This window comes from Benincasa hispida, chromosome 9 (assembly GCF_027475165.1).
Source record: "Benincasa hispida cultivar pf3 chromosome 9, pf3_genome.v1.1, whole genome shotgun sequence".
Lineage (NCBI taxonomy): Eukaryota > Viridiplantae > Streptophyta > Magnoliopsida > Cucurbitales > Cucurbitaceae > Benincasa > Benincasa hispida.
In genome coordinates, this window is record NC_143486.1 from 32,268,405 (window position 1) to 32,285,786 (window position 17,382).

Below are 17,382 nucleotides of genomic sequence, written 5' to 3' on the forward strand. Positions count from 1 at the left end.
TCATGTGGAGATATATGAGCGGCGAGTCTTCTATACAAAGAGTTTGTATAAGATTAGACCATGAAATGAATAGTCTCTTTATATAACACCGTTGATAGAAGAGCTTTACATTTCACCAGGATAACCATAGGTAACTTGACCTGAATCCTGAGTGAGTTGTGAACTCCTGCCTATGAAGGCGATTCTTTGATTTGCATGGGTGAGAATGGCCTATATCGTTTACTCAATATGCCTACTATTTTGGGGATTCGTCTGATTGGGGAGCTGAAAACGCAGCTACAGAAGAAGGAATTCACTCATTCTCTATAATTAGAGTAAGTAGAGAAATTTCTCCCTCGAGGACTAATTTTGAGGCTTGAACAATGTGACGCCACACCCTCTCCTAGCCCAAGAGGGGTTCGGTCATAGTTGAACTATGACTTATTGTTCATTAGAGGGATTAGTGGTACTTAAGGAATTAGATGTAACTATAGGGACAAAACAGTAATTTTGGCCCAGCTGTAATTACGAGCAATTTATGACTGGTCAACGCACCGTTGATTGGTTATATCCAATAGACATAGAAAAATATTATTGGTGCAAAGAGTGTAGCTACCGGTCTTTAGTAGAGTGACCGGCAGTTAATGAAAATTGATTAATTTAATTAAAGAGTTGAATTGATTAATCAAGTACCATTGGAGCTTCAATCTATATGTTCATAAGGTCCCCTTGGTAGCTCACTTGGAATAAATGAGAATCAAATTAATTTTGGATTAATTTGGATAGTTCGAGTTAATTGACAATATAATTAATATAATGTATATGATACATTATAATATAAAGTTTTATTTGAGAGGAAATAAATATTTGAATTTGATTTAAATATTATTTATATGAATGTAATTTATATAAAAACTATAGGTTAAATTTAATATGAATTTGATTCATATTAAATACTATAGGTTAAATAAGAGAATACTAAACTATAGGTACTATAGGTTATGTGTTATATTTGATATAACTTAAGGATAGTTGTATATATATATATATATATATTAGGATCTACTATCATGCAATGGAAGCAAACAGAATCAATAAGCACTCTAATTACATTTAATTTGAGTTCTAAAAGCATGCTTATGCTTAAACACAAACTTCAGAAGATGGTTTCTAAACTACAGACCGTTGATGAATTCTCCCATTTCCCATCTACTCTTCATGTGATTCCAGCTCCAATTCAACAGTGAACCAAGAGATCTTCACTGCTATTCTTAGCCTTGAATTTGAGTGGTGGAACTCCAAATTGGAGTGAATTTGTGAAGGGAAAAAAAGGGTTTTTGTCAAGAAGAAGAACATTGCAGTAAGAACTTTTCCAGCTTTAAAAACCTTAATCACATCTTCAAATTGAAGAGGTTTTATATTTGATTCACATGCAACCACTGAAGTTCGGCAATATTGAAACTTCAATCACCTGAAATTCAGTAGGCAAGGTATGTAATTGAAGAGAAAACACCTTCTACTTCACAAAAGTGGGGTGTTTCCACTTTCTTTCTCAAATTTCCATTTTCTCTTTTATTTATTTTTAATTCCAATTAATTCAAAATTAATTAAAATCAAAATCAAAATTTCAAACTCTGAAATTTGAAATAAAAAAAGACAAATTAATTTAATTTTAATTAATTAAACATATTTAATTAATTAAATAAAAATTTAATATCAAATATTAAATTAATCACACACCTAATTTAAAACATGAAGCCTATTCATGTAATTAATATTTAAATCAATATTTAAATATTATAAACTCTCCAATTTTATTTTATTTCGATAAATTAAACATTAATTAATTATATCAAATATAATTACACAAACCCAAATTTGAATTTGAACTATTCAAATTCAAACCCTAATTTTAATTTGAACATTTCAAATTGAAATTCAATTTGAACAATTCAAATTGATACCATTCCAAATTCACTCAATTCATTAATTAAAGGTGTTCATGTTTTACGAGCTAGTAGAATGACCTTTTGGACATACAGATCATGAGTTCCAACGATTTAAGATTAATTGGCTAAAACTCTTTAGACCAAATTAATTAGTATTCGTTAAATATCAAGTCATACCACTATAGCTTGATAGTTGCACTCTCCTCACTGTAGACATATTTGTGTCCACTTTATTTAATCATAATCAATAAGTCAACCCTTCACAGGTTGTTCGTAATAATGGTTGGGTCAATATGCTGTTTTACCCCTGATATTACATCTTGTTCCTTAAGTTTCAGTAATCCTTTAATGAACAATTGGTTTGTGATCCAATCACTAAACCAGATCCCTCTCAGGCCAATGAGAGGGTGAGGCTCCCTATTCAAGACCTGGTTTAAGTACTTAAGAGAACAACCTTTCTTCTATCCCTAAATAGGGTAGGTGTGAATTCCTTATTGCACCCTGTGTCCCCATCTATCTACCCAGTCTTACCCCTGAAATGGGAGGCTTATTGAGTCACTGTTGTTGAGCCAACCCTCACCTATGCAAATTTAAGGATAATCCTGGATAAACAAAAGTTCATAGTTAGCTCAGGATTAAGATCGAGTTACCTAGGTCATCTAAGCGAAATAGTCAATCTTAAATAGTAAACAACGTTAATAAAGTAAGAGTGACTTATATCTACCCAATCTTACCCCTGAAACAACTTTGATTGTATAGAACGCCCCCACTTCTCATGTTAATACATGAACGAATCAAGATCACTTCGTTTGTAGCACTTTCACAACAACTTGTAACAACTACAGAGTGGGCCACATCCAATAGTGTTACCAGAATAAGGCACCCAACCTTATTTACTATAGACCGTTTTGGCTATTTACTAGAACCTGATCCACTTTTATATCTCCACATAAAGTTCAAGTATTCATATAATAGTCCTAGATCTTAGTTTATTGGATTTAGACTATATAAGTGCAATTTATAGATTCAATAACAACTTTATCGAAGTAATATTAAATAACATCTTTATTGATAATAGAACATGTTTAACTTTACAAATTGCGAATTTTAGGACATATAACCCAACAATACTCCCACTTGGACTAAAACTCCAGTGGATAAATATATGCAAATATATAATGTTGAGTACAATGGGAGAATAAAAAGTATAAATAAAATAAACTAGGGAATCATATACCCATAAATTCTCCCACTTGCCCTAGTTATAAGTATCTCATAGACCTAGTCCTACTAGGTGACCCTTGAACACTTTAGCCGAGAGGGCCTTTGTAAATAGATTAGCTAAGTTTTCTTGTGAGGCTATCTGCGTGGCGATCATGTCTTCTCTGTGTACAGTCTCCTTAATGAGATGGTACTTCCGCTCGATGTGCTTTCCATGTTTATGGTTTTGAGGTTCCTTTGAGTTTGCAACTGCTCCACTATTACCACAATACACAGTAACTGGCAGATGCATATTTGGAACCACTTCAAAATCAATTAGGAACCTTCTGAGCTATACTGCTTCTTTTGCTGCTTCATTTTCAGCTACATACTCAACTTCCATTGTGGAGTTAGCAATACAACTTTGTTTGATACTTCTCCACACTATTGCTTCTCCATTCAGAGTGAATACTGACCCTGAAGTTGATTTCCTTGAATCAATGTCGGTCTGGAAGTCAAAATTAGTGTATCCAGTAAGGATCAGATCCTTAGCACCATACACGAGCATATTATTCCTCGTTCTCTACAGATACTTGAGAATGTTCTTAACAGCAGTCTAATGATCATATCCTGGATTGGACTAAAATCTGTTGACTATTCTGACTGCATAGCATATGTCGAGACGAGTACACAACATGACATACATTAAGCTCCCTACTGCTAATACATATGGAATTCGATACATAACCTCAACATCTTGAGGTGTCTTAGGAATTTGTTCCTTAGAAAATGAATTCCATGTCTGAAAGGAAACATTCCTTTCTTGGAATTTTGCATTTGATATCTAGACAACATATTGTCTATATAAGATGCCTGAGATAATGCTAAAGTTCTGTTTTTTTGGTTCCGAACTATTTGGATCCCAAGAACATACTGTGCTTCACCTAAATCTTTCATTTGGAACTGTGTAGCAAGCCATCTCTTGACGTTAGCTAGAAATTTTACTTTATTTCCTATAAGTATAATATCATCAACATATAGAACCAAAAAAGTAACAGTTTTGTTTAACGACTTTCTTGTAAACACAAGGTTTATCAACATTTTGGTCAAAGCCATAAGATTTGATCGTAGTGACAAGTCTTATATTCCAGGATCGAGACAGTTGTTTCAATCCATAAATGGATTGATTAAGCTTGAAAACCTTTAAATCTTGAACTCGTTCAATAAATCCTTCTGGTTGAGACATATAGATACTCTCCTCAAGATAGCCATTTAGGAAGGCTGTCTTGACATCCATTTTCCAGATTTTATAATCATAAAATCTAGCTATAAACAAGAGTATTCTAATTGACTTTATCATGGCAACCGGAGAGAAGGTTTCTTCATAGTCCACCCCCTCTCTTTGGGTAAACCCTTTTGCCACAAGCCTAGCTTTGTAGGTCTGTACCTTTTTATCTTGATCTCATTTTCTCTTATAGATCCACTTACAACCGATGGGTTTTACCCCTTTTGGTTGATTTACAAGGTCCCAGACTGAATTGAAGTACATTGACTCTATTTCAAGATCCATGGCTTTAACTCACTGTTCTTTGTCTACATCATTCGTTGTTTGTTAGAAAGTTGATGGATCTTCTAAGTCATCATTAGGTATGATGACTTGAATTTCAGTTAAACCCATGTATCGATCAGGCTGTTGCACAACCCTCCCACTACGTCGAGGCACTCTCAACTCTTGAGAAGGATGTGGAGTATCAATTTCATCAACAACTCTTGTTGATAGACCTACTCGATCTACAACTTTTGTTGATGCATTTGTCGTTTCTCTAGTCATTTCATCTATTACTAGACTACTGTGAGGTTGGTGATTCTTAATGTGGTCTTTCTCTAGGAAAGTTGCATTTTTCGATACAAATACTTTATCTTCCTGAGGATCATAAACAAAACCACCTTTTGTCTCTTTAGGTAGCCTATAAATAGGCATACTTTTGAACGGTGTTCCAATTTCTTAAGATTTTGCACCAACACGTGTGTTGGGCACCTTTATATCCTGAAGTGATGTAAACTACCTTAACGTCCTCTCTAGAGCTCGTAAGGTGTTTCATAAATACTTTTTGAGGGAACCATGTTCAAAGTATACACCGTAGTTTCAACTGCGAGTCCCCAAAAAGAATTAGGCAACTGGGCATAACTCATCATAGAACGAACCATGTCTAACAAGCTTCTATTTCTCCTTTCTGCCACACCATTTTGTTGTGGTGTGCCACGTGCTGCGAGTTATGACTGGATTTTGTGTTCTATCAAATAGTCCTGGAATTTCAAGTCCATATACTCACCACCTCGATCTGATCGAAGTGTTTTAAGCTTTTTACCTAATTAGTTCTCAACCTCTGCCTTATATTCCTTGAACTTTTCAAGTGTATCGGACTTATGATGTATTAGGTAAATATGCCCGTATCTAGAATAATCATCAACGAAACTGATGAAATATCCATACCCTCCTCTAGCTTTAACATTCATCAGACCACGGAGGTCTGAATGTACCAGCTCTAAGGATTCTTTGACTTTAAGATCTTTTTCCAGAAAAGGATCTTTTAGTCATTTTACCCTCAAGACATGATTCACACGGTGGTAATGAACTATCTTCTAACTAATTTAGATGACTGTTCTTAACCAATCTCTCAATCCTGTTGAGATTTATGTGACCAAGTCTTAAGTGCCAAAGATAGGCATTTGGAGAAACTTTCCTTTTTTTTATTTTGAGTTTTAGTTGTTTTAAACATCTCTATGTTCAAAACAGCCTTTACCTTAGTCGGTTTTAACATGTACAAGTTATTTTTCAATTTTGCAAAACGAATATTAAAATCTTTCGAAGTAATGAACACTTCATTATTTACAAAAGAAACTTTGTAATTTCATTCTAGTAAACATGGGACAGATATTAAATTTCTTTTCATAGAAGAAATATAATAAACATTTTCAAGTAAAATGTACCTATCTCCTATAAATAACTTCATATCTCCCACTGCTTTAGCTGAAACAACCTCCCCAGTCCCTACCTGAAAGGTCGCTTCGCCTTCTGTAAGTTGTCTCTAAGAAATAGTTTCCTGAGAGAAAATACATATATGATTAGCGACACCTAAATTTATAATCCAGGTCTTTTATCGTTTTTCACTAAGCATGTTTTGATGACTAGTAAATCCATTTACTCTATCATTCGAAAACTTTAGATGAGTTGGGAGATAGAGGATAATCCTTTGTTAAAACTTTTTGAATCATCATTTGCTAGTAATTTACATGTTGAATTGTTATTACCGTTAATTAGATCGGAAGCGAGCATTTTAGAAGAATTCGACATGCTAAAATTTTAAACATATTCTTATTAGTAAATTGCAACTAAATCCAAATCAAGTTTTAGCCAAAAGTAATAATATACCCAAAATCATTATTTATTTACAATGATACTATAATAAGTCAGAATAAGTGTTACCGAGGGGCAGTCAAATACTCCTTCACTAAAGCAAGAAAATGTTAACTAAATACTATCTCTAGAATAACTCAGTCATATTTCGATAGTCATTTAGCTATCGTTTTTTGTCAGAACTTACTAAAACTTTAGTAATTCTTTAAGTGTAACCCTCCATTTTCATACCTCAGAGGTTGGCCCTAACAATGCTACCGAATTGGAAAGTCAAGGTTGGAAAACGACCTAAGAAATCCTATCATTTATGGAGTTTGAGTTGTTCTGAATCCTATGTTACAACCCTCTAAGGGGATAGCCATCGTTAAACGATTAGCAAGGCCGACTTAAAGACGATAAGCAGGCGCTTCATAGGAATCTCACGGTTCAAACAAACGGAAGAGACCACAGGACATGTTGACATATATCCTTCATCCACTTACTATGAACTACTTCCCCCATTCACCTTGATATTGACCCATACAAACATATTCCGAATGGAGGTCACTTCTAGGGTGACACGAAGTGTCATATGAATCTCATGGTGTGAACTTTCAAGGGACGTAAGTGTTGAAATCAATATATCGTATATTTGATTTTACATTGAATGACTTCCCCTCATTCACCTTGATCTTGACTCATGCAAACACTTTTCGAATGGAGGTCACTCCCAGGGTGACACGAAGCATTGCATGAATCTCACGGTGTGAAACTCTTAGGACGTTAGAATGAAAATCAAAACATCACTTTTGATTTTACTGTGAACAGCTTCCCCTATTCACCATAATCTCAATTTATGTAAACACTTTCCGAATGGAGGTCACTCCTAGGGTGACACGAAGTGTCACATGAATCTTGATTGTGAACTCTCAGGGATGTGAGAGCTAAAAATAACATATCGTATATGTTATTAATCTCCCATTGAAGCATTCTAGTAACATATCATATATGCTATTAAACTCCCACTGAAGTGTTCTAATATTTGTTTGGGTATATTTTTGCTCAGGTTTGTTCCGGCTAATTTAAACAACCTAAGTCTAGGTGTTTATTCAAGTATAACGTTTATATTTGGATTTAACCTACGATGTCTAGGTGATAAACCAATTTTAAAACCTCATATCACTCACGTATTGTTCATAAAACTAGTTAACAACGCTCAATTATTCGGACATAATCCCCAGGTAGGAGGTGTTCTATAGACCATCAACTTAAGTACCCCCAGCCTTAGACAGGATTATATATCGGTTGAGTTTGTAATCAAATTTTACAAGATGTCGACCTATTTTAACTATTAAAATAGGTGGATAACCTACGTGAGCATGCAGCTTATCTTTGTTATGGATTTTAAACGTCTAACCCAATTTTATAACAACTTACAAAATTTTAGACATGCTAAGCATCCACAACATACATCAAATGCATTCAATATTTAATATAACATTTATATTAAAACATTTGAAACCTTATACATGCATACTATATATTATAACACTTTATAACATTCTTTCAATGCATGTAACAGGCTTCCTATGGTGGGATTTTAAATCTACATGGCATACTTTATGCATATACAAGATTTATTTAATTATAACATACATCACATGCATAAATAATTAAACATATACTAATATGGTTTTAGTTTTGGCATCATCAAGCAAATAAAAGCTTAATTATTACAAAATTCAGCAAAAATCGGCTCCAAAACGCTTCTGGATCACTCAAACCGCCTTGAACCGGACCTGAACCTCTCGAATCAGACCATCAATGCTCAAAATTGGGCTGAACCGAGCAAAAACCATCGAGTATCATCAAGCATCGAGTATGCCCTCAAGCATCAAGTATTTCATAAAATACCATCAAGTTTGAGCATTGAGTATCATCGAGTATTGGGCAGTGGCTACAAAATCCAGTTCCTGCTGCTCGACCTTCTTCACTTCTTTCTTCATTTACATCCTAACTGCAACTCTAATGACTCTAATCGAATTACAGACACTTAAATACACATTAAGGCCATCCAACAAGAGCCAATTACAAGAATTACAATATAATTGAAGAGAAAACAATGCAAAAACTCAGAATAAACCATATCAGTTCATCATTTTCATACAACTTATGAAAAACACCCACCAAAACTCAAATTAACGCTAATTGAGTGCTTAAATCATGTTCTGATACCAATTGTTAGGATCTACTAGCATGCAACGGAAGCAAACAGAATCAATAAGCACTCTAATTACATTTAATTTGAGTTCTAAAAGCATGCTTAAACAGAAACTTCAAAAAAGGGTTTCTAAACTACATACTTTTGATGAATTCTCCCAATTTCAAGCTGCTCTTCACGTGATTCCAGCTCTAATTCAATAGTGAACCACCAAGAGATCTTCTCTACTATTCTCAGTCTTGAATTTGAGTGGTGGAACTCCAAATTGGAGTGAATTTTTTAAGGGGAAAATGGGGTTTTGTCAAGAAGAAGAACACTGCAACAAGAACTTTTCCAACTGCAAAAAACCTTAATCACATCTTCAAATTGAAGAGATTTTATATTTGATTCACATGAAAGCACTGAAGTTTAGCAACATTGACACTTCAAACACCTGAAATTCAGTGGGCAAGGTGTGTAATTGAAGGGGAAACACCTCCTACTTCACAGAAGTGGGGTGTTTCCACTTTCTTTTTCAAATTTCCATTTTCTCTTTTATTTGTTTTTAATTTCAATTAATTCAAAATTAATTAAAATCAAAATCAAAATTTCAATTCTGAAATTGAAATAAAAAGAGAAATTAATTAAACATATTTAAATAATTAAACAACAATTTAATATCAAATGTTAAATTAATCATACAACTAATTTAAAACAGGAATCTTATTCATGTAATTAATATTTAAATCAATATTTAAATATTATAAACTCTCCAATTTCATTTAATTTCGATAAATTAAATATTAATTAATTATATCAAATATAATTATACAAACCCAAATTTGAATTTAAACTATTTAAATTCAAACCTTAATTTTAATTTGAACATTTCAAACTATGGGGTGGCGGTCCCGCTTATGGGGTCAAATCAATACGTTCGAAGAAGATCGATGAAATATGAAATTCAATTTGAACAATTCAAATTGATATCATTCCAAATTCACCCAATTCATTAATTCAAGATGTTCATATTTTACGAGCTAGTAGAAGGACCTTATGGACATACAGATTATGAGCTCCAATGATTTAAGATTAATTGGCTAAAACTCTTTAGACCAAATTAATCAGTATTTGTTAACTATCACGTCACATTACTATAGCTCGATAGTTGCACTCTTCTCACTGTAGATATATTTGTGTCCACTTGATTTAACCATAATCAATAAGTCGACCATTTATAGGTTGTTCGTAATAACGGTTGGGTCAATATGTTGTTTTACCCTCGATATTACATTTTATTCCTTAAGTTTCATTAATCCTCTAATGAACAATTGGTTTGTGATCCAATCACTAAACCAGACCTTTTCGGGCCAATGAGAGGGTGTGGTGTTGGGATTTATGTCCTAATCCTCCCGGAGTCTCGTTGTTTTGAAAAGATATACATTGTTTAATGAATAAAATAAGTGTTATTTAATTTTGGCATTTACTCATATCCAATAAACAAAGCTCCTTGGTTATCTTATGTGAACTTAAGCATGTATATGTGATATACAAGTGGATCATGCCTTAAGTGACAACCTAAATAGGTCTATAGTATAAGGATTAAGGTAGGATACCTGATCCTAGTGACACTACGGATACGACCCGCTTTGTAGAGGTTTGCAAGTATTGTAAACTACTACAGATGGTAGATCCTAACCATTCATGTGGAGCCGTACGAGCAGAGGTATCCTATACAAAGAGTTTGTATAAGACCTGGACCACGAGATGACTAGACTTTGTATATAACGCCGTTGATACTAGCGACTTACATCTCACCTAAACGACCATAGGTGACACGACCTCAATCCTGAGTGTTTTGGGAACTCCTGGCTTTGAGGTTGGTCCTTTGATTAGTATGGGTGAGAGTGGTCAGATTGCCAACTCAACATGCCTACCTTTTTGGGGACTTTTCTGATCTGGGAGCTGGAAACTCAATCCACAAGATGGAATTCACTTCTTTTCTGAAGCAGAGATAAGTAGAGAGATTGCTCCCTTAAGGGCTGATTTTGGGGCTTGAACATAGTGGCCACAACTTCTCTTTGGAAGAGAGGACTCAGTCATAGTAGGACTATGACTTATATTCATTTGAGGGATTAGTGGTACTTAAGGAGACAGATGTAACTACAGAGGCACAACGGTTATTGGCCCAGCTGTACTTACGAGTGATCTGTGAAGGGTTGTCGCACTACTGATTGGTTAAGATGGACACATAATATATCTGTGGTAAGGAGAGTTCAGCTGTTGATCTTTATTGAAGTGTCTGGCAGTTAATGGATGGTGGATCCCATGGCTAAAGAGTTTAGTCAGTTAGCTTCGAGCTACAAGTCCATAAGGTCCCCTTGGTAGCTCAATGGATACAGTTGAGGATTAGTTCTTGGTGTTGATTTGAAATGTTCAAATTTACAATAGATATATATGATATAATCAGTATGATGTATGAGATATAAATGAGATTTATATTAAGTACCATGGATTAGAAAAAGGACTATAGTTTATATATTTCATGAGATGAAATATTAAAACTGTAGGTTATAAATATGGTATGATAAGTTGGTTATCATTTATATTTATAATAATATTAATTATTGGATAATTAATTCTTTTTCTTTAATAACCAATTGAGTGGATGGTTATTAGTGATTCATGGTAACCGTGAGTTAAAAGAAAAATTGTTTTCCTAATTTTAGTAAGTTTTTATGAAAAGTAATTTTGATATTTTCTCTCACAAAAAGAAAACTCACGGTAATTGTCAAGTAAATATAGATTTACTAAATGACAGCTTGGGTGAGCTAAACGATCGTGTAGTATTTACTAAACGACAGCTTGCCCAAAGTAAACGATCATGTAGTGTTTGTAGGCGACAGACACTGAGCTATGCGATGAGCTAAACGATCGCTTAGCTTTTGCTAAACGATCACTTAGCTTTAGCTAAACAATTGGGCATCGACCTATGCGATAGGTTCCTGTCTTCACCCACTTGCCCAATCGTGTACACGGTTGTTCTTTCCTCTTTCATCTGCATCATTCCAAGTCCGAACAGAGCCCACCCTTTAGATTCTCACACCGAGAATACTAAGATAACCTTCTTGGTGGTGTCATACTCAACTCGACATCGTTGAGGTTCTGTGGAGGCCGTTCGTGTTGCTGAGGAGTTCGTGACAGAGACGATCACTGAGTTCGCGTACAAAGTGTTCGTGCAGTGTTGCGGTCGTGTTGTTCGAGCATTCGAGGTTGTTGTGTTCGAGCGTTCATGAGCAAGGAGTGTGGAGACGAGTCTACAAATATTCGTAGAGTTTTCTCCTTGTTCATTTGTAGTTGTTCATGCTGTAATTTCTAGATTGATTGTGTAACCACATGTTTCTGTACGACTGTAATTTGTAATGTTCATTCATGATTGTAATTTGGAATGATCTTATTTTCATGGCTCATGAAAATTTCAAGTTCGATTTCCTTCATGGGGCACCTTGTTCAAGACCTGGATTCAGTACTTAAGAGAACAACCTTTCTCCTATCCCTAAATTGGGTAGGCGTGAATTTCTTATTGCACCCTATGTCCCCAGTTATCTACCTGGTCTTACCTCTGAAATGGGAGGCTTATTGAGTCGACACTGTTGAGCCAACCCTCACTTATGTAAATCTAAGGATAATCCCAAATAAACAGGAGTTCATAGTTAGCTCAGGATTAAGATCGAGTTACCTAGGTCATGTAAGCGAAATAGTCAATCTTAAATAGTAAACAACGTTAATAAAGTAAGAGTGACTTATTTCTTGGTTCGATCTTACACAAACTCATTGCATAGGATGCCCCCACTCCTCATGTCAATACATGAACGAATCAGGATCACTTCGTTTGTAGCACCTTTACAAAAACTTGTAACAAGTACAGAGTGGACCACATCCGATAGTATTACTAGAATAAGGCACCCAACCTTATTTGTATACTATAGATCGTTTTGGCTATTTAATCGAACCTAATCCACTTTTATGTCTCCACATAAAGTTCAAGTATTCATATAATAGTCATGGATCTTAGTTTATTGGATTTAGACTATATAAGTGCAATTTATAGATTCAATAATAACTTTATTGAAGTAATGTTAAATAACATCTTTATTGATAATAAAACATGTTTAATCTTACAAACTGCGAGTTTTAGGACATATAACTGAAGGAACTCATTTTACAGAGAATCTATGAACGGAAGCAGATCGTCCAAATCCCATTTTCGATTAAAACAAATTTTTATAGTAAACAATACAGATTATGCATCAAAACATAAATTATAGCATGCTTTTGAACTAGAAAAAGGGTTTAGAGATTATACCTTTAAAGAACTCTTTTTCAAGTAAATCCCTCGAACTTTCACGAACACTTCGAACAAGCACGAACTCCTCTCAAACAAACAGCAACCAGAACAAACGAACCAAAAGTGTAAAGGACACTACCACTTCGTGACCTTGGTATTCTCGAGGTGAGAACCCAGGAGTGGTGGACTCTAGCTATTTTAGTTAGGAGGGAGTTTGTGGTTTGGAGGAGGAAGACGATTGAAGGAAGAACAAGCTATCGCATAGAGTTTTCTTAAATCGTGTAGATAACCAAGTCTATCGCATAGACTATGATAAAATCGTGTAATCTCTTGTCTTACAAGTCGTGTGTATATTCATTGTGGAAAAAATAAAATCATATTTTATTTATCCCAATAGCCACAAAACCACTTGATTAACTTCCCACTAAAATGGTTAAAGAGAAAAAGGGAATTAATTATCAAATAATTAATAATCATAAATAACATGATAACCAACTTATCATATTATTTATAATGTATAGTTTTAATATTGCATCATATACAATATAAACTATAGTTCTTTTTCTCTATTTTATGGCATTTAACATAAATCATATTTATATTAAATTTAACAACTATGAATCTGATTCATAGAAAATATATTTGAATCATATTCAAACATTTGTTCCTCCAATTAAACTATAATGTATCATATACATTATGTCAATTATATCATATATAATTAAATTCCCTCTTATTAATTTGAACAATTCAAATTAACCCAAAACCTGATTCCCAACTAAATCCTTTTGAGCTACCAAGGGGACCTTATGGACTTGTAGCTTGAAGCTCCAATGGTACACTAATAATTAATTAAACTCTTTAATTATATTATTCACCATCCGTTAACTGTAGGACACTTCACTAAAGACCGACAACTGCACTCTTCGCACTACAAATATATTTCTGTGTCCATGGTATATAACCAATCAACAGTATGATTGTAAACCCCGAACTCTAGGTTCCTAGATAAGCATGTTTAGCCAAATGAATGTTATATTATATATTTTCTTTCTTATTTTTATTAAAGTAGTAATTCATGGTTATTTATAGGAAATATGATGGAAGGGAAGGAAAAACATATTAGGTGGGGGTAACGTGGCGGTTAATCCTTGAACTTGGGAGGCAGTGGAAAGTGTTTTTGGAAGAAGAACTTCAAAAGCTTGGTTTCGGCAGTTGACATGAAAAATTTTAGTGAATTCGGTGCCATTCGAAAACTAAGAGAATCTAGGTTGTGAGATTGTCTTGCCGGAGGAAGATTTCAGGAGGAGAATAATAAGGAGTGAACAAAATGAAGAGAAGGAAAAACCTCGAATTTAAGCAGGGCCGAGGTGAAGATTGAAAGTTCCAAGCCAAACTATAAGGAATTCTGGGCTGAAATTTTAAGGTAAGGAAGTTAACTCAATTCTAAACAAGTTTGTAGAAGGAAGTTTCCTAAAAAGAGCTCTGGATTTTGAGTTATGAATTTTTGAAGTTATAACAGGGAATTGGTGCATAAGCAGACAGCTGCTTATGAAGAACAAGCAAGCAGTTCATCGTGGAGAATTATAGCGAGATGTGGGCATGAGGATCTCGCTTATAAAGGAAATCTCGCTGATTTTGTAAGGAAGATCTCGCTCTAGGGGGAAATCTCGCTAGGAATGGGGCTGAGTATCGCTAGTAAGGTGAGTATCGTTAAGATGAAAATTTGACAGGAAAAGCTTGATCTCGCCCTAGAGGATCTCGCTGATCTCGCTAATCTCACTCTAAGGGATCTCGCTCTAGAGGATCTCACTGATCTCGCCCATGAGGATCTCGCTAGTAAGGCTGTCTGTGTTAATGGAAGTTCCTTTAATAAATGAATTATTTGAGGTATTTTACTAGGAATTCTAAGTAGTTTAATCGAGAATTATATCTTTTCAGGCCAAGAAGAGCTAGAGGAAGCGTTTAAACTATTAAGAGCCTGACAAACGATGAGTGACTAAGTAAACTTAAGGTTTCCAATACTCATGCATATATGATCAAGTAAAGCACAGTGACATTAATGATGAATTTATACTTCCTCAAGCAACAAATGGTTGGAGAATAACTTAACGCATGTTTTCCGGCTTGTATGTGTGTAACACAGGCCAAGGTATGTCGTGTAACCATTACAAAAGCTACGTTTCTGATTTTTATATATGCTTCCTAGGAGGAAAGCTATGAGAGAATGAGTTCGTGTGTAAATACTAGGCAATGGAACTTAATTTGATGTGACAAAATACACATTTGATACCGAAGGACGTTTGAGAAGGTATCTAACCAATTTGGTCCCGAAGGACATTTGAGAAGGTACCTGGCCAATTTGATACCAAAGGACATTTGAAAAGGTATCTGGCTAATTTGATACCGAAGGACATATGAGAAGGTATCATAGTAGCTCGATACTGAAGGACAAATTTGAGAAGGTATCTGAGCAGAAGTACCTAAAATATGATGGTACTTAGTATGGCCACGTGCACGTAGGCAGTTATGAATGAGAGACCGAAGTATGGGTCTCTTGGCCGGTAATAAACGTTTGGGAGCTAGAGCGTTTAGGCTCGTTCTCAATTAGGGAATAATAATGTTTAATGATGTCTGAGAATGGTTTAAAGCTACATCTAGAGACAATTGCTTGAGTTTACTCATTGGTATATTTACATGTTTATAGTGACGCTATGCTTATTGCTTTACGATTCTATAAGTCACTCACTGGGCTTTTAACTCACAGAATCTGTGTTTTCCCTTTTCAGGTAGCGGTCAGTTCCCTCAAGGTTGATCCTGCTGCTGCTTGCCACCGAAAGATTCGGCTTATTAAAAGATTTAGGTTGATGATCTATTTATGTACACATGTTTTGAAAGGGACTAGGGCTTCTGCAGGAATGTTTGGGCCACCTGTGAATATGTTTCTATAAATGTAATGTCTTGGCTATATGCATGTATTTATGGAATCTTTATAAAATATTAAGGGAGGTTTGCTGTTTGCGTATATTATTAATGTTTCAAACAAGTTGGTATTTAGATTAGAAGGCTTGGGTGGTGAGTGCTAGCCGTAGGACTAGTAACTACCACGGTCATATCCTCTTTCAGAATAAAAGGGTAATCTAGGAGGGGGTGTGACAATGATGACTCTTTATAAATTGCTCGTAAGTACAGCTAGGTCAAATTAGCATTTTTCCCCTGTAGTTACATCTAACTCCTTAAGTACCACTGATTCATCTAATAAACAATAGATCATAGTCCCACCATGACTAAACCCCTCTCGGGCCAAAGGGTGTGGCATCACATTGTTCAACACCCGAAATCAGCCCTTAGGGGAGCAATTTATCTACTTACCCCTACTTCGGGGAAGGAATGAATTCCATCTTGTGTAGCTGAGTTCTCAGCTCCCCAATCAGAAGAATCCTTAAAATGGTAGGCTTGTTGAGTCGGCGATCTGACCACTCTCACCCATACAAATCAAAGGACCGCCCTCATAAGCAGGAGTTCACAACTCACTCAGGATTAAGGTCATATTACCTATGGCCATCCTAGTTAAATGAAAGTCTCTATTATGAACGGCGTTATATAATGAGACTAAGTATTTCATGGTCCGGTCTTATACAAACTCCTTTGTATAGAATATCCTCACTCGCATATCTAATACATGAATGATCAGGATCAGATCATTTGTAACACTTTACAACATTTGTAACACCTACAAAATGGGCCATACTCGTAGTGTCACCAAGATAAGGTACCTAGCCTTATCCATATACTACAAACCATTTAGGTTATCTCCTAAACATAATCCACCTGTATTTCTCCACATACATGTTTAAGTTACAAAGATAACCATGGATGTTAGTTTATTGGTTTATGGTTAATGCAACAAAAATATCAAATATTTTATAGACGAAGTGAACAAAATATCAAATATTATTAATCACATAAATGTTTGTTCATACAAGGTTTACAAACTATAGAACCCTACGAGATTTAGGGGATCAACCCCAACAATAACCCAACAAAATATTTATATATTTAATATTAAATTCCTTTTTTATTTAAAATTAAATTAGAGGAGGGAGTTATCATAACTCCCTCAACCCACTCTCTCATCTAAACATGAAAGTTGGTTTCACGTGAGAGGAAGTTGATCACTCTAAATTACAATGCTCACAAGAACTCTCTGTTAGAGATGTCCAATTTCCCCATGGGGACGGGGATTCCCCAATTAGGCGAGAAACGGGGGAGGGAGTGGGGGAAAAAAGTTCTCCATGAGCGAAATGGG